The following is a 17335-nucleotide window of genomic DNA, read 5'->3' on the forward strand; positions in this document are numbered from 1 at the left end:
TTTGAAAAATAAAAGTAAAAAAATAAAATATAATTTTAGCCATTTTGATGATACGTGTTTTTTGATATCTCATTGTGAGTCATAGTCATTTCACTTTTTTGTTTGGTATGTTGGGCATCTGTCCCATCTGAGTATAATTCTGATGACTGTTTTATCTCTTGACAGTCAGGTGGGGTGTTTGTTTTTTCCTTCTATTTTTTTGGTGTCTTATCATAATTTATTGAAATTCAGGCATGATGTGTAGGATAGCAGAGTGAGATTACTAGTATTTGTACCTGAGCATGAGCACAGACCTTCTACTCTGGTCTTTATTGTGGGGGTTTAAGTCCTTCTAGTTAAGAGCTGAGCTTGGTTTGAGTGTTGCTATTGCTACTCTTAATGGGCCACTGGCTTCAAATATTTCTAGCATTACTTTGTGCTCAGGGTGAGGACTCAGTTACTGGTAGGTTTTTCTTAATATCCTGTTTCACTCCTAGCTTTAGACTCTCCTGTGAGCCTGCACTTCCAGGAGGAGTGCTTCCAGATCTCTCTCCAAGCTCTTGTCTGTCTCCAAGTAGCAGACTAATGTTATTTGTTATTCCAGACCTGCTAGCTTGGTGATGAGAGAATGGCAGACATTATCTGTTGTCTCCTTTCAGCCTCATTCTTCAGCAGAGTCTGTGTCTGGGCCTCAGGCTTTCTCACTGATCCTGTTCTGTCAAGTGGTGGTGGGGCTCTCTTGCATTGTAGGTCCATGCCAGTTTTCTACTACTTCCTCAGTGGTACTCATTTTTCTTCTGTCTCTCTTCCCCAGATGCAATAGATTTTCCACTGGTGCATGTGAAAGGCTGAGACCTGGTGAAGCAAGTGAGGCGTCTAGGAACCCTCAGTATCCATTTTGTGCAAGTACAAGGTTAGCACAAGTGGTAACAGTGAACAATATGGAACAATAGTGAAGGCATCTTTATATATTGCCCTATAGGCACCTCCTAGTTGTGGCTTGGGCCATAGGGATGGCAGAGTTTTGTGCTCTTCCTCTAATGACTTAAGGCATTTCGTCCCATTAGAAGAAGACTATGGGTACAACTTTCTGTCTTTCCAAACTGGCAGCTGTCCCTCTACTGTAGACCCACACACAGGGAAGCTTTTGTAGGTCACCTGTCCTGCTTCAATATTTCTTGTGAGTAAAACCTGTGGAGAAAAGTCTGCAAGTGGGTGCAAACCCCTGTTGTATTTGTGATCTTCAGAGGATGTACACTTTAATTCTTGCTCCCAATCGGCCTTTCATAATATGTCAAATAGTTTAGCTGACATTTTGCCAGCTTTTTTGAGAGCCCTGCTTTCTTCCCATACCCTGCCCCAGATAAGCCTATTTGGGGAGGTATTAGCTTTTTCTTAGATGTCAGAGTATTTGGTTGCCCCATATCTTCATTTCCAATGGGCTTAAGGAAAGTTTTAATTTTGGAAATTATCCGGATTTTCTTGTTATTATTGGTTCTCTCTCAAGCTTTCTACATCTCAGGTGCAGTTTTTCAATACTTTAAAGATATCATTTTATTGTCTTCTGCCTTTTTTTTTCCCTTTGGATGAAAAGTTAGCAGTCCTTCTGGTCTTTCTTTCTCTCTGTGTAGTGTTTCTTTTTTTTTTTTTTTTAATATCTGACTTTATAATTTTCTGTGACTTTTCTCTTATAACTTTCAATTTTAGTTTTCAGGAATTTGGTTATGTAGTTTTCTTTGGCTTATCTTGCTTTGAGTTCATTCACTTTCTTGAATTTGTAGGTTTATATTTCTCATAAAATGTAGAATTTTTCAGCTTTTATTTCTCAGAATATTGTTTTCTATACCCTCTTCTCATCTTTTTCCTCTAGGACTGTAATTATAGCTATCATAGACTATTTGATATTATTCCACACACTTTTGAGGCTTTGTTAATCTTTTTAGTCTTTTTTATTTGTGCTTGCATTTGAAAATTTTCATTACTTGTCTTTAAACTCACTGATGTTTTCTTCTGTAGAGGCTCATAAGTTCTTCCTTCTATCCAACGATCTAGCTTTTTTATTTCATATATAATTTTTAAAAAATTTTTTAAATGTTTATTTATTTTTTGAGAGAGAGAGAGAGACAGAGTGCGAATGAGGGTGGGGCAGAGAGAGAGGGAGACAGAGAATCCGAAGCAGGCTCTGCACTGTCAGCACAGAGCCCAATGAGGGGCTTGAACTCATGAACCATGAGATCATGACCTGAGCTGAAATCAGACACTTAACTGACTGAGCCACCCAGGTGCCCCTATTTCATATATATTATCTCTAAACATTCCATTTGCTTCACTTTATATCTTTAATTTTATTAGTATTATATTCATCTTTTCTTTTAAATCCTTGAACATCTTTATAGTCGCCTATTGTTAAGTCCCTGCTGCAAAATATATCATTTCTTTTATTCCTGTCTGTTTCTATTGACCGATTTTAATTTTGGGTTATGGGTCACACTTTTCCAATTCTTTGCCTGTCTAGTAGTTTTTAAGCAGAGTATAGGCATTGTACATACTACATTGCTGGATTTTGTTGTCTTTTCTTAGAGTGATGGGCTTTCTTTTGACATGATGTTAAGTGTTATGTGGATCTAGGTGATCCTTTGGAGGTTTGTTCTTAATCTTTATTAGAGAAAGTTCAGAGTAGACTTTACTCCGGGACATGGCCCTTCTAGAGTTTTTATTAAATGTTCTGAGTGTTCAACAAGGATTCTTTACTCTGACATCAGAATTTGAGTATATCCCAGTGCTATGTGAGCATGGGAAATCGTTCAGCCTTTGACTTCCCTTTTTTTTTTTTTGGTCCAGTTTTATGGAATTTTACCCTACACAGATATGTATTCATATTTATCCAACAATACTGGAAGAATGATGTGGAGAATTCTGGAACTTCTTCTATGAAACATCCTCTTCTCTCAAACCCTAACACTCAAATCCCAGCTGGTTCAGCCTCATGAACTCTAATCTCTGTCTCAGTCTCGGTGAGATACCCCTGGTCCACTTAGGCCACCCCCTTGCTGCATTGTGGGCCAAAAAGTGCCCCAGACTGAAAGCCTGAAAGACCAATAAATAATTTTTCAAATAAATAACAGTTAAACCAAAAAAAAAAAAAAACCCACCAAATTTCAAAATGTTGCCATATAGCTACAAAACTTTGGTGTTAAAAATGTGGAATATGACTGGTTTCCTTATGTATGCTTTTATTTCTTCTTAGTAGTTCATAACACAGTGTGCATAAAAAGTATATGCTGAGTGAGTGATGTTGTGTAATCAATTACACTTTGGTTCTTTTTCTTTAGAGCCTGTGGTTCTTAGCACCTGAGACTTGACAGTAACTGAACACTTTCACATTTTTTTAAAGTCTGTTTATTTAGAGAGCAAGGGGGCAAAGAGTGAGGGAGGGGGAGAATCCCAAGCAGGCTCCGTGCCACCAGTGCAGAACCAAGTGAGGGGCTCCGACCCACGAACCGTGAGATGACCTGAGCCGACATCAAGAGTTGGATGCTTAACTGACTGAGCCATCCAGGCACCCCTGAACATTTGCACATTTTATTTACAAATTTAAAGAGCCAATTTCTTTTAAGATATGGGAAGATTCTAAATCTGGTCAAAGGTAGTAATGTTGCGAATGTAAGAAAATGCAACAGCGTGTGCTTCATTAGCCACCTTAACCCCCAAAATGTCCCTCGTTTTACTTTTTTTGATCATAAACACTCTGTAGATTCACACTACCATAAGTATATCTGTCTCACTCGCTGATTCCCCAAATGGATGCTGGCCTTTTCTGTAACTAATGATAGGCATTTGTGGTAGCCAGACACAAAAATGTTTTAGTTGGGAGGAAGAACAAAGGTTATGTTTTAATGTAATGGAAAATTAGGAATCCTAAACAATTTGCTCATCAATCAAAACACTGAAATTTTGAGAAAAAAAAGGAGGCTTCTAGTTAACAGCATTTTCACCTGGGGCTCATTAGTGCTTTAAAAGTGGTTCTTTCTCCAGTTTCTAACTAATGCATGGCTGGGAGTCAGGCCAGGTGTTCCTTATACTTGATTTCCACTCTGAGCAACTCTATCTGAAAACTCATCCCCTTCCTACCACACAAATGCAACCTGTTTGCTGGTTCCGTTAAATTAGCTCAGTCTCTACTACTGTGTACAAACCAAGCCAAGTGGCTGATTTCAAATAATAAAAGCTAAGAACTCTAAATTCTTTTGCCTGTTTGTCTCTTGTTAATGGGAATTCGAGCTGTTCAAATTCAGAAAAGTATTTTTTGGGGTTGTCTTGCCACATTAAAAGAATTAAATAAGAGACAGTTTTCATAGTCACTTTATCAAGTGCGTTGAGCAATGTAAGTATTAAGATAACATTTTCAAATGAAAAAGCCCTGAAATTTACAAAGAATATCCATTTGTCTTCTTCCATGTTTCAGTGAGAGAACAGCAACAGTGCACGTGGGTGGAACTTGCCCCGGATCGGTCTGGCTTCTCCTATCATATTTTCCCTATGATTTTCCAAAGCTAGAGCAAACTTCCATTCTTCCTGTGGTGCACCTTGGTGAGAAATGCCTTGTCATACTCTTTCCTTTAATTTAACGTAAGATCTGGCCTTGAAATCCTTCTGCGTTATGGACTTCCTTTTCAAATCACAGGCAGTGCTGGCAACTGAGAATGTAAAGCTGCACCAGACTGCACATAACTCATTCCAAGGAGGATTCAGTGGGGTTTTATTACATGCCAAATATATGTGAATATATTAAGAAAATAACACAATTTTAATGGCTTGGGGAAAAGGGAAAGGGGTAATAGACTGTCTTAAGGGGGAAACAACCTATGAGTCCAGCTTAAAGGGGGATTCAAAGAAAGGGAGAAGTTTAAGACAAGTCATGGCAGAATGAATACAATTCTGAAATGAGCTACAGCACAATAGGGGGATAGATTCCATGTGTGTCTTCTAAATTAAACCAGGACGGTTTCATTGACATGACAGATAATTGTCTCTTGTATGGTCAGAGGAGGGCATGGGCTCCCGTCTTCTTTGGGAATGTGTAAAGACTGTTTTTGAGATCACTGATTATATAACTGTCAATATTAGACTGACCACATCCTGCTCTGTGTCAGGAGAAAATGCACATGGCAAGTAATCTTGGACATGAAGCATCCTTTAGCGAGGGGGTAAGTGTATGCTTTCCTTCGTCTCTTTTCAAGAGCAATAAAAAGTTTCACTTGGAAGTAGCATGCAACTGGGAATAGCCCCTTGTCGTTGAACGGAGAGTAATTTATGACAGCAAGAAGAGCCAACTCCTGGATTGGTTCATTTGACTTGCACTATGGTATCCAGAGAGTTTTCCCCCAGTGAGACCTTTTCTGGGTCTGGTACTGATTAAAATGGCTGCCCTTGTGGATGAGACAGAACTAAGAAGGACAGTGCCTCGTTGTGCTGTGCTCCCTGCTCACCATCAGGACAAGCAATGGTTCCACATCTCAGTTCTCCCGTGCTCAGGGTGAATGTGTTCTACGGAGACCCAAGTGGCTGGCTCTTCTGTGAAGTAACTCAGGGCATACTTCCTGCTTTGACTTTGGTTACTAAAATCTTAAAATCTTAAATACACATCCTGGATCTTCCTGCCTGTCTGCTTTCTTTGGGAAAGGGGAGCGAGTGGGGAAAAACCCACCTTCTTTCTTTCAAAAAGAGAGAGAGAGTAGCTGTTTGTATTTGGAATTCTAGGTCACTCTAGGGATAGTGTTTGAAATCGTTTGCTTTCCTTGATCTAGGACAGCCCAGGACATGGTCTCTACAGATAATCACAAATAACCATCATCCACAGATCATTTTGTTAAGTTGGGAAGGACTTTTCTCTCACATAATTTTTTAAGAGTTCAAATAACCCTCGAAGAGTAGATAGCTAGTAGGGCTTCTTGGACAGGTTGGATGAGGGAGAAAGAAATCACATATATTTATATTTGTGTATTTATTATATTAATGTATATATTTATATTTAAAACAACACTAAATCACCTTTTTCCCCATAGTCCTGTACTGAAATAGCTTCCTGGTCGTTAAGCGTTACAAAAAAACCACAACTCATTCAAGCCACCAGGAAGGTGTCCCAGTTATGGTATGGCACCTATAGTTCAAGATAGAGTCACTACAATCTGGAAATAGAAATGATTCCAACAGAGCTCATAAGTCCTGGTGATATTTGGGTCCAACAGTCTACAATACATTAAGAAGGTTAACTCTGGGTAATTGTTCCTTTCAGAGACAAGTTGAGCTCTTTCTGCTACTCCTATGAGCCTTTGAAAAAATTACACATACTCATTCAAACTAAAATATGGGTCATTTATGGTTCTCAGCGGGTATTTATTGGAGAAGGAAATAACAGCAGGGCCTAGTGTATACTTGTGTGTGGCTGTCACAGAATTAGCCTGCTGACTGCCTTTCAAGAAATTACACATGTCTCCAGTCTTTGCTTTGCTTTTAATGATACTAATGAAACCAAGATACTAATGAAACCATTTATCTGGTTTGGTAAGCTGTAAGTGGTACTCTAGGTTCAGATTCAGGAAGCCAAAATCTCAAATCAAAACTAAGGATACAAATAAACTCCATTTTGGATTTGCAGGAGACAGAGGCAAGTCTACGGTTTTAAACTGTATTTTGCAGTTAAATCTACCCCTTAGAAAACTAACATGAGGGTAAGAAAAATGACCTTCGCTTCGTAGGAGACTCTGAATGTACAAGCCTCCTATGTCCAAAAAGTGGGGGAGGGGTAGGAAAGAAGGAAGGAAGGTGAGAAGGATGAATGAATAATCACAGGTCTCACTTGGATTTTATTCTATTTAGGGTTTCTTTTAGCTTTTGTTTTAAAAGTAATATTGGGAATTATATAACATTTCCTACCTAGCATGCTGTATGTGCTATTATTTCAGTGCTTCCTGCCCTGTGGCTCCTTCCATCTCCAAGGTATTAATTATTTCTGTAGTCTGCCCACCTTCCATTCCTCCCTCCATTTCTTAAGAATTCTCTTCTCGTGGCTTTCTTTCTAAATGTTCCTTTTATACATTTTTTCTTTTCATTCTCTACACAAAGAATAAAAATGTCCTTGTGAGTTTTACATGTGACCAAATCCTCAAGTATTGCATGCATCTTTGTTGTTGATTTTTATAAAACTGGTTTTTACTTGCCGTTATTAACTTACTATAAAAACTGCAGGATGGGGCGCCTGGATGGCTCAGTAGGTTAAGGGTCCAACTCTTGATGTCGGCTCAAGTCATAAACTCATGGTTTGTGAGATTGAGCCCCACATTAGGCTTCAAGCTGGCAGTGCGGAGCATGCTTGAGATTCTGTCTCTCCCTCTTTCTCTGCCCCTTCTCTGTTTGTGCTAAATAAACTAATTAATTAATTAATCTTTAAAGAAAAAAAAAAAAAAGCCCTGAAGGGCTATAGCTTATCTGGAATATCGTATTGAAAAAAAACAGAAAAACAAAAACCCAGAGAAAGGGAAAGGTCCTAAAAGTTCTTGTGGGAAGAAGATTACAATGTATCTATTTACCACACTGGTCTGATCTTTTTCCAAGTAAAATGGTAGGAGGGTGTATCCTTCAGATATCATCCCCACTAAAAGGAGACTGTTTGTCATAGCTTTTGGCCACTTCAACTAGTTCCGTAAAGTAGTTGTGACCTGATAAATTCAATTTACTCTCAGATTATATAAAAAGGTGATTGTCAGTGATGGAAACCTCTCTGAATTCTTAATTTCCTATGTGGTTTCCATTTCGTTGCAAGGATTGTTTAGATATATTTTATTTACTTTCTAAAAATTTTTATTTATAAATATTATTTTATTCCTAATATAATTTTATTATAAGAAAGAAAGCAAATTATTACTTATCATTTGGAATTTACTTAGGCCTGAATTTATTTATTTATTTATTTATTTATTTAAAAAAAATTTTTTTTAACGTTTATTTATTTTTGAGACAGAGAGAGACAGAGCATGAACAGGTGAGGAGCAGAGAGAGAGGGAGACACAGAATCTGAAACAGGCTCCAGGCTCTGAGCTGTCAGCAGAGAGCCCGACGCGGGGCTTGAACTCACGGACCGTGAGATCATGACCTGAGCCGAAGTCGGACGCTTAACCGACCAAGCCACCCAGGCGCCCCTATTTATTTATTTTTAAGTTTATTTATTTTTGAGAGAGAGACAGTGTGAGCAGGAGAGGGACAGAAAGAAAACTTATTAATTATATTGTTCATATTTTTGGCATCTCAATTTAACTTCTGGTCACTTGATTCATTAGTTTGTGAGAGGGACAATGCTAAAATCATTAGCTGTAATTGCTGATTTTTCTACCTGAAGTTCTGTCAGCTTTTTTTTTTTTTTCTATTTTGGGGCTGTGTTGTTAGGTCCATGTATGTTTATGATGATCTATATTCTTTTTTTATTGTTCCTTTTACCAGTATATAAAATTCACCTTCATCTCTCACCATTGTATCATGTGTCAGGATTGCTCCTGTAGGTATCTTTTGATCTGTATTTGCCTGGCCAATCTTTTTACTTACTTTTATTTTCAGCGTCTCTGTGTCTTTTGTTTTAAATGTGTCATTTTTAGACAATATATTGTTGGGTTTTATTTTTTTAAGCCAGTCTGGAATTACTGTCTCTTAATTGGTAAGTTGAACTCCTTCGCATTTATTGTAATTACTTTATATTTGGACTGATTTTTTTTCATCTCATTATGTATTTTCCCTTTACTCTTTTTCTCTCTATTTTTCTTTTCTCTCTCTCTATTTTTTATGTTTTCCATAAAACACATGTTCAAGTGTTCTTCTATAGGTTTTACACCTTCCAATTTTGTCCTTAGGGTACAAATTCTTGACTCAAATTCATATTCAATTTTAATCACTTTTATTGAATTCTTAGGCCCATCAAGTTCAAAAAGATAACCTGAAACTGTCTCCTCCAATGCCACATCATAATGATATTACCTAGAATTTTATTTACAGGTTAGTGGATGTACTTTCTTTTGTTACTTTGGTTCTTACTTGTTGTTGTGCCTCTTCTTTCGGATAAACAATAGACTCCATAAGATACTTCTTTAACAATCCATAACTCATGAAATATATACCACATTTTTCTCTCCATATTATTTGAATACTTTCTCCACAAGGTGGATCTTTGTGAAAATCTTCTGAGCCCTGTTAGGTCATTGAATATTTTTATTATATCCTCACATTTTAACCAGCTTGATATCGAGTTCTGGGAAACATTATTTTCCCTTAATAGAGTAAAATATTACTGTATTATGCATCCAGAATTGCTGTTGGTAAATGTACTATATATAAACCTTGTTCTTTTGTTTCTATTATTTCCCTCTGTAAGATTTTAGAATCTTTCCCTTTTCTCTTTACTATATGTTACAATATAGTAAATCAAGCAAGCAGATTGATTGATTTTTGCTTCAGTAGTATATGTTTAGTTTCTTTGTCGTCTGAACTATTTGGTTTTATGATATTCCCTACAGTGTCAGGTGCTCAGCCAGAAAGAAAACATGCGTGGGGAAGGAACTCAAGTCCATTCTCTAAACTGTATCAGTTCTGTTGAGCTTAAAGAGAAGGGCTAGGATGAACCCCAAGGAGGAGAGGCCCAAATACCCCGAATCCACTACTGATGATTCCTGGTACTGCCACTAAACCGAGTAACTCTCTTGGGCAGGATTTCACCTTTCCACACTTATTAGGAAGACGCAGCACTAGGAAAAGGTAGCCTCCTTGGGTGGTGTTCCACCAGCCATGCTGGTTTGGATGAAAAGGGATTGGAGAATGAGGTGCCTGAGGGCATCTCCTTGGTGGGCACCCACTACCACTTTTACTAACTGTTCCAAAACGCAGGGTTCTTCAACTGTCCTAATATCCAAGGACATCCGTACTGGTGCTTTGGGCTGTTTTTCCCCATTTCTAGGTACTGGACGGACAATGATTACACCAAGCCAATATGAAGTGAGGAAACGGAAAATTAAGTGATTTCCTCCAGTGCATCCATTTCACACCACTGCATCTTGCTCGGGTCCCATACGTATGGGCTGAAGACAACCCGTGGTTTCAGCAAGAGGTTACCAGGGTCTTTTCTTGTGGTGGTTCCTGTCGTTTCTGGCCCCGGAACCACACTTCTCTTTAGCTTCTGTACATGCTCCAGGTTTGTTTTGGGGGGAGGGAGCTAACTGCAAAAGGATTTCCAACTTGTCTAAGCAAGGTCTCGGCCTAATCTCATTTACTCATTGACAGAGTAGCTTTACTTTTAGTAGCTAGGGAAGATACTGGAAATGCCCTCAGCCTTCTTATCGAACCTTCAGAATTCTACAGGAGCTGGACAATGACTGTCTGTTTCCTAACATTTTTAAATTCTGTGATTGGCTACTCAGATAAATAACATGGGATTATTGAACACATTATTGAACATTATAATTTTTTTTTAATTTTCTGTATTTGTTATCACATATTTTGTATTGCCTAAGTATTCAAGTCATTAGTGGCTGTTACTTAATTATCAAGAAAAAGCAAGCCTGGTCAAGTCAGTGATATATGTAGGCAGTCCTTGCTTTGTGCAGGTCTATAGAATGTGTGAGCTGAAGTCATACAAAGCAGTGTTAATAATCAATGGGAAGAAATTATGATTGTTCTATGACCTTTAAATTTTTTTTGTTAAACATTAAAACCTCCCTGACTATTAGTTATAAATATATAGGGAAATGAAAAAATGTAGTAAAACTAACATCTCTTTAGTACACTGTAAGTGCCTTATATGCTCTGATAAAATGTTGAACTTTTGTGAGGAAGGTTAATAGTAACCCCAGGAGAGTTTCAGCTGGGAGTGGGGGTGAGTCACATTTGGTGGCAAATCATATTTGCATTTACAAATGATTACCCTGGCCCTGGTGGAGAGGGACTGGAGGGTGATAGTTTGTGATGGGCATTATAAGAAGGGGCTGGGAGCAAGGGAGTGCCTTAAGGGGCCGTTTCAGGGATCCATGTGAGAAAAATAATAGGAGTTTGAAGGAAGACAGGGGCAGGGAAAGGAGATAAGATGCATGTCAGGAAAACTTGGAAGTAGAAGGATTAAGACTTGGTAACTGGATGTGATGTGAAGGAAGAGACGTATAGAATGGTCTTCGGGCTTCTGGCTCGGATGACTAGGTGGGAAGCTGAAGGTGACACATTCCTTCATGTAGGTGAAAAAGAGGAGAAGCAGGTTTAGGGGGAAATTTAGCTATGGAGATGCTGAGTTTGAACCAATAGTGAGATGTCTCAGTGAAAATATCTAGAGATAAATGGATATATATGGATGTGTGTTCAGGATGCAGATGTGGGTGATATTCACACGTATGTTATGCATATACAATATGTGCACGTATATGGCTCATATATATTATATATATACTGCATGTATAATATACATGACCATGCTTATGTGTATGTGTATCTATGTATATATAAACTATCATGTGTTTGGCATATTTGAAGCCACAGAATTGATTGAATAATCCAGGCGAATGTATAGAAGAGGAGAATGTGAGAATAAGACTACAATCCTGGAGAACCTTATATTGGAAGCATGGGAGGAAGAGATTCCCCTAAAAGTGACTGAGAAAAACTGGGCAGGAAGCAGAGACAGAAAAGGGAGGAGGAGTCCAAAGGAAGGGCTCCCTTGAGCCTGAAAGAAGGAGAGATGCACGTTGGTCAAGTAGAACTTGGGTGTGAACGAAAATCAAAGCTCACGCTGTCTTTATGACATTGCGTTGTCTCCAGAAAAGTGCCTATCACTTTGTCCCAGAGATCAGTTTCTGTAGAGTCACATAGACAGACAGTAGTTCGAGAGCAGCCTGCAGAGTGGCAGGGGGGAAGTTCGGAGACAGTGGGTGGAGACCATTCTTTCAAGAAACTTGAGCACTTGTAATGTGTAAGGCAGTTAGTTGCTCTGCACTAGTGAAGATGCTTGGCAGTTGACATAGTGTGCAAATGATAGTAACCAGTGTGTAGTCGCCCAACAAGGATATAGTAAGTGCAGTAATGACAGAGCCAACCATGTGGCATCCCTCTGAAATACTCCCCATAGTCCGAGTTTCCCCTCTGATTATGTGATTGTTCACTGGGTGTCTGTGTCTCCCAGCTGGCCTGTAAAGTCTGGGAGGGCAAGGACTATGTTGATTTTTTACTCACAATTTTATCCCTGAAGCTTGGCACATGAGAGTTGAGTAAATACTTGTTTTATGAATGACAAAACTGTAGTTCAATCTTTTTTTTTAATTTTTTTTTTTTACATTTATTTATTTTTGAGAAACAGAGTGAGACGAAGCATGAGCAGGGGAGGGGCAGAGAGAGAAGGAGACACAGAATCCGAAGCAGGCTCCAGGCTCTGAGCAAGTGGTCAGCACAGAGCCCGATGCGGGGCTCGAACCCACAAACTGCGAGATCATGACCTGAGCCCAAGTCAGACGCTCGACCGACAGATCCACCCAGGTGCCCCTGTAGTTGAATCTTTTTATTCCCAGCTATTCGATTTACTGATTCATGGACAAATTTGTATAGATTTGGCTGTATGATTAAGTTTGGTTATTAGGATGGTCGGTTTAAAAAAAAAATCATTTTATTAATTTCCCGTGGCTGCTGCAACAAATTGCCACAAACTAGGTGACTTAAAACAACAGCAGTTTATTCTCTCACAGTTCTGGAAGTCGGAAGCCCGAAATCAAGTATCAACAGGGATGAGTTTCTTCTGAAGGCTCTGTGGGAGGTTCAGTTTCTTTCCTCTTCCCACTGCTGGTAGCTCCAAGTGTTTCTTGGCTTGTGACTACATCACTCCTATCTCTACTTCCATGGTCATATCATCTTCTCCTCCAGGTGGCTTAGGGTACATAGGTCTGATCTCTCTGCTTCTCTCTTCACGTGACCACCTTCTCTTCCATCCATGTGTCTTTCCTCTGTATGTCTCCTATAAAGACACTTGTTGTTGGATTTAGAGCCCACCTAGATAATCTACATTAACTTCCTCAGAAGTACGTCTACAAAACTCTTTTTACAAATAAGTTAACATTTATAGGTTCCATGGATATGACATGGATATACTGGAGCAGTGGGGAGGGAGGGGAGAGGAGGGCGGGCACCAATCCGTCCACTATAGCCATGAAAGGATAGTTTCTGATTTCAAGTCCCCGGGGACTTGCCTCATTGTAGCATCATAAAATTATATATGGACCAAGGTCATTGTCGTTGCTTCATTTTGCTTGGTGGCAGAAATGAAGTTGTTAATTTTCAGTAAAAGCACTCATAAAAGAAACTTTCTTCTTGTGATTAGATGGACCTGGAAATGTAAATAGACTTGCAAGTTACCCCTTTAAAATGTTTGTGGAAGGTGTGTAGGTTTTGTAGAAGGTTCAGTCCAGTTAAGTTCCCTCGATTTCCGTTCTGAATCCTGGCTTTTAGGAAGTCATTGTTCAATAGGAAAGCCACTTGCAGCTTCCATTTCCAGCAGATCTCTTGCAGTTGATGTTTATTCTAATAATTAAAAGAGAATGACCAGAGGAAGTTTTTTGTGGAGGCTCAGAAGCCGAAGGGAAATAAAAAGTGGCAAAAAAAAAAAAAAAAAAAGGTTGAGAATATTCATAAAAATTTAAGGTTGTGGAGTGAAGGACAGCTTTGTTCTAAAAAGCTTTTTAGGGGCACCTGGTTGGTTCAGTCGGTTAAGCATCTGACTCTTGATTTTGGTTCAGGTCATGATCTCAGGGTTCATGAGTTCCATCCCTACATTGGGCTTCATGCTGACAGCATGGAGGCTGCTTAAGATTCTCTGTCTCCCTCTGTCTCTACCCTCCCCCCCCCCCAATAGACAACAACAATAACAAAAGCTTTACAAAAGAATGGACTTATCAGTTGCTCTTGGATGTATATGGCTCTTCTTTTTTTTTCTTTTTTTAAGATGCACCTTTAAAACATTTTTTTAATGTATATTTATTTTCGAGAGAGAGAGAGAAAGACAGAGCGTGAGTGAGGGAGGGGCAGAGACAGAGAGGGAGACACAGAATCCGTAACAGGCTCCAGGCTCTGAGCTGTCAGCACAGAGCCCAGTGTGGGGCTCGAATTCAGGATAGTGAGATCATGACCTGAGCCGAAGTCAGACGCTTAACCGACTGAGCCACCCAGGTGCCCCTAAAGTGCACCTTTTTTGTTTGTTTCTCTCTCTCTCTCTTTTTGGATATATACAGCTCTTATCAGAAACTTCACTTTAAAGAACCTGGGTTGACTGAAGCTAATGCCACTGATGTTACCTCTGGGTGATTTATTTCTTTTTTCCTAGAAATTAGAGGGGCGCCTGGGTGGCTCAGTCGGTTAAGCGGCCGACTTTGGCTCAGGTCATGATCTCACGGTCCATGGGTTCGAGCCCCGCGTCGGGCTCTGTGCTGAAAGCTCAGAGCCTGGAGCCTGTTTCAGATTCTGTGTCTCCCTCTCTCTGACCCTCCCCCATTCATGCTCTGTCTCTCTCTGTCTCAAAAATAAATAAATGATAAAAAAAAAAAATTAAAAAAAAAAAAGAAATTAGAATGTATGCATTTGGGGAGTATTTGTTTTGTTTTGCTTTCCTTAGGGAGATAGCAAATAGAATTGGGAAGTTGATGCATGAAGGATCGAAATTTATTCTCAGCATTGTTACAACTATTACTTGATGTTTCAAACCTGAAGATCCAAAGCAACACAAGAAGAGAAAAAGATTTTTTTCTGGAAAACATCGATTTTGGATTATTTGAGCTGTAGGGAGATAGATCAAATCCCTTTCTGGAGTTTGCCTGAGGATTCTGTAAGAGCAGGATAAAATGTTATTTTTATAGCTATGTTTTTATTTGTCAGTAGGACATTAAAAGTGGAATTGATGAGAATTGAAACAAGCCCTGATTGGGCATGATTTGACTGATCAACAGAAAATAGTTCTCTCATTATTCCAAATGGATTTTCTAGGGTTCCCCCCTACTATGCTCAATTCCAGATGCTTCGTAAAAGCCATCAGCGTAATGAATTAGATCGAAATATGAATCCTTCATCTGGTGTATTTTGACCCCAGCTGGTAATAGGACTGTGACCCGAGGCAAGCATTTCCAGAAGTCCTAAATGCAACTGGAATAAGCAGGAACAGATATTAGTCTCAGTTATCATGATATCAGATTTTCGTCCTTCTCCAGCCTGGTGTTTCATGAGGAATATTAGCAGTACTGTGGGTTACTTCTCAAGCTGGAGCTTTACTGTCCGGCTCCCCAGAATCTCAGTCCCTCCTTGCACACCACCAAGTGAACCTGTGACGTATCTGGGAAATGAGAGTTGGGACGACAAACGTACAGTTCGTCAAGAATGTGCCCAATGTGGCTCACAGCCTGGTGCGGACAATAAAGACACCAGCCTGGGGCACAAGGGGAGTTAAAAGATGCTCAGCAGCTGTTCCCATTTCTCTTGAGGCCAGGGGAGGAAATGGGTTTACGCTGGAGCGGGGGGGATTTAGACTGGTGTATGAAAGGATTTCTGACTCAAGGTAATGCTTTCCCACAAACAGAACAGTCACATCTCCTGCTTCTGTTATTTAAAAACAGAATCTGGTGTGTCTTCCGATGGCAGGTTAGAGGCAAGTGGTCCCCAGAGGCCCTCAGGGCGGCTCTTTTTAATATTTCAAAAAGCTGAACAATGTAGATGAAACATTTAAACACCAGGAGTTGAATAGACTAATAAGAATGTCTTTCGGAAAACCCTTTGACTGAAATGGTATCAGCTCAGCATCTTATGTTGGTCAGACCCTTGTATTTTAACAATTTTTTTAGGACTACAAATGAGGAATTAGTTGTCATTTAATTCTTAAAATTTCCTTGCTGGTCAAAATTCTATCAAAACTTGGGTCCGATGGGAGGGAAATAATACATTAACGAGAGGCTCTTGGGACACTTGGTGGCTCAGTCAGTTAAGCCTCCAGCTTCAGCTCAGGTCATGATCTCATGGTTTGTGGGTTCAAGCCCCATGTTGAGCTCTGTGCTGACAGCTCAGAGCCTGGAGCCTGCTTGGGATTCTGTATCTCCCTCTCTCTCTGCCCCTCCCCCACTCAAGCTCTGTCTCTGTCTCTCTCTCTCTCTCTCTCTCAAATAAACATTGAAAAAAATTAAAAACAAAACAAACAAAAACACAAGAGGCTCTTGGTGATGAGAAGGCAGGAGTCCATTCCTTTGGAAGGGAAAACAGGATGTGTTAAGACATGAGACATAGGGTCCAGATATCTCTGGGTTAGAGGCCTAATTCTACACACTGGGCACACACATTTTTCCTAGCTTTGCTAAGCCTTTCCTTTGCTTATTCTAAAATAATAACCAACTTGTGGACTGTGAATATTACATGGGAAAATACATGCGAACTTGGGTGAGAAGATCTCTGGTTCTGAGGAAGACGGAAGCACAGAAATAAATTTTCCTGGAAGGAAATCAACAAATCCATGGGGCATTGCTATTAGAGAAGGAGAAATTTTGTTGAGTGGGCTTAAAAATGACAGTGTCCCATCGCTGTTATCTCTTACACACGCATGCACGTCTGTCTGTTTATCTTCACTACATTACATGGAAAGGACCCATTTGCAAAAACACAAGTGATAAGAACGAAGAGTTTTGAAGAGTGATGGCAATTTTATTTATTTATTGCTGTCTCTGTCTTGTTGGCTATTAGTAATTTTACTAATGCAGTTTTACTATAGTTGGTTACATATCCAGCTCATTTATTGTTTATGGGACCTATGTGTTGTTATTCCCTCACTGATTTCTCAAGACTTAGATATTATTTTATCCATGGGAAAACAAATGCAGTGGAGTTCTTAGGCTTTGCTTTCTGTGTTTCCCATTTTCTTTTGGTGTCATGCCAACAGCTCACTCTTACAGAGGAGAGAGCTGGGAACCCATGTTTGTGTTAGACCAAATCCTTTGATGCTTTCCTGCTTCTCCTACTCAAGTACAGGTAATATTTTGATTTGTCTGCCTGGAAGGTTCCTCAGGTGCTATCCTGGCAAGGCTGAATAAGAGCAGAGGCCTCAGCTTCTAGAAAGGACCTATGGGGGCTGCCCATGGATAGCCAGGGTTTCGGAGACAGAGAACAATCCAGTGCAGACATCTGTGTGGCTCTTCTGTGGATAGTGTCAGACTGTTTCTGAGGAACATCTTACCTGGAATTTCTCCTTCTGCTTTCCTACTGGCAATTTACCACCATAGCCACCAGCCATGTATTTAAACTCTTTTTGAGGTTTCTGAATACG

The sequence above is a fragment of the Panthera pardus genome, unplaced genomic scaffold (genome assembly GCF_024362965.1).
Source record: "Panthera pardus isolate Hobbes unplaced genomic scaffold, ASM2436296v1 HiC_scaffold_7, whole genome shotgun sequence".
Classification (NCBI taxonomy): domain Eukaryota; kingdom Metazoa; phylum Chordata; class Mammalia; order Carnivora; family Felidae; genus Panthera; species Panthera pardus.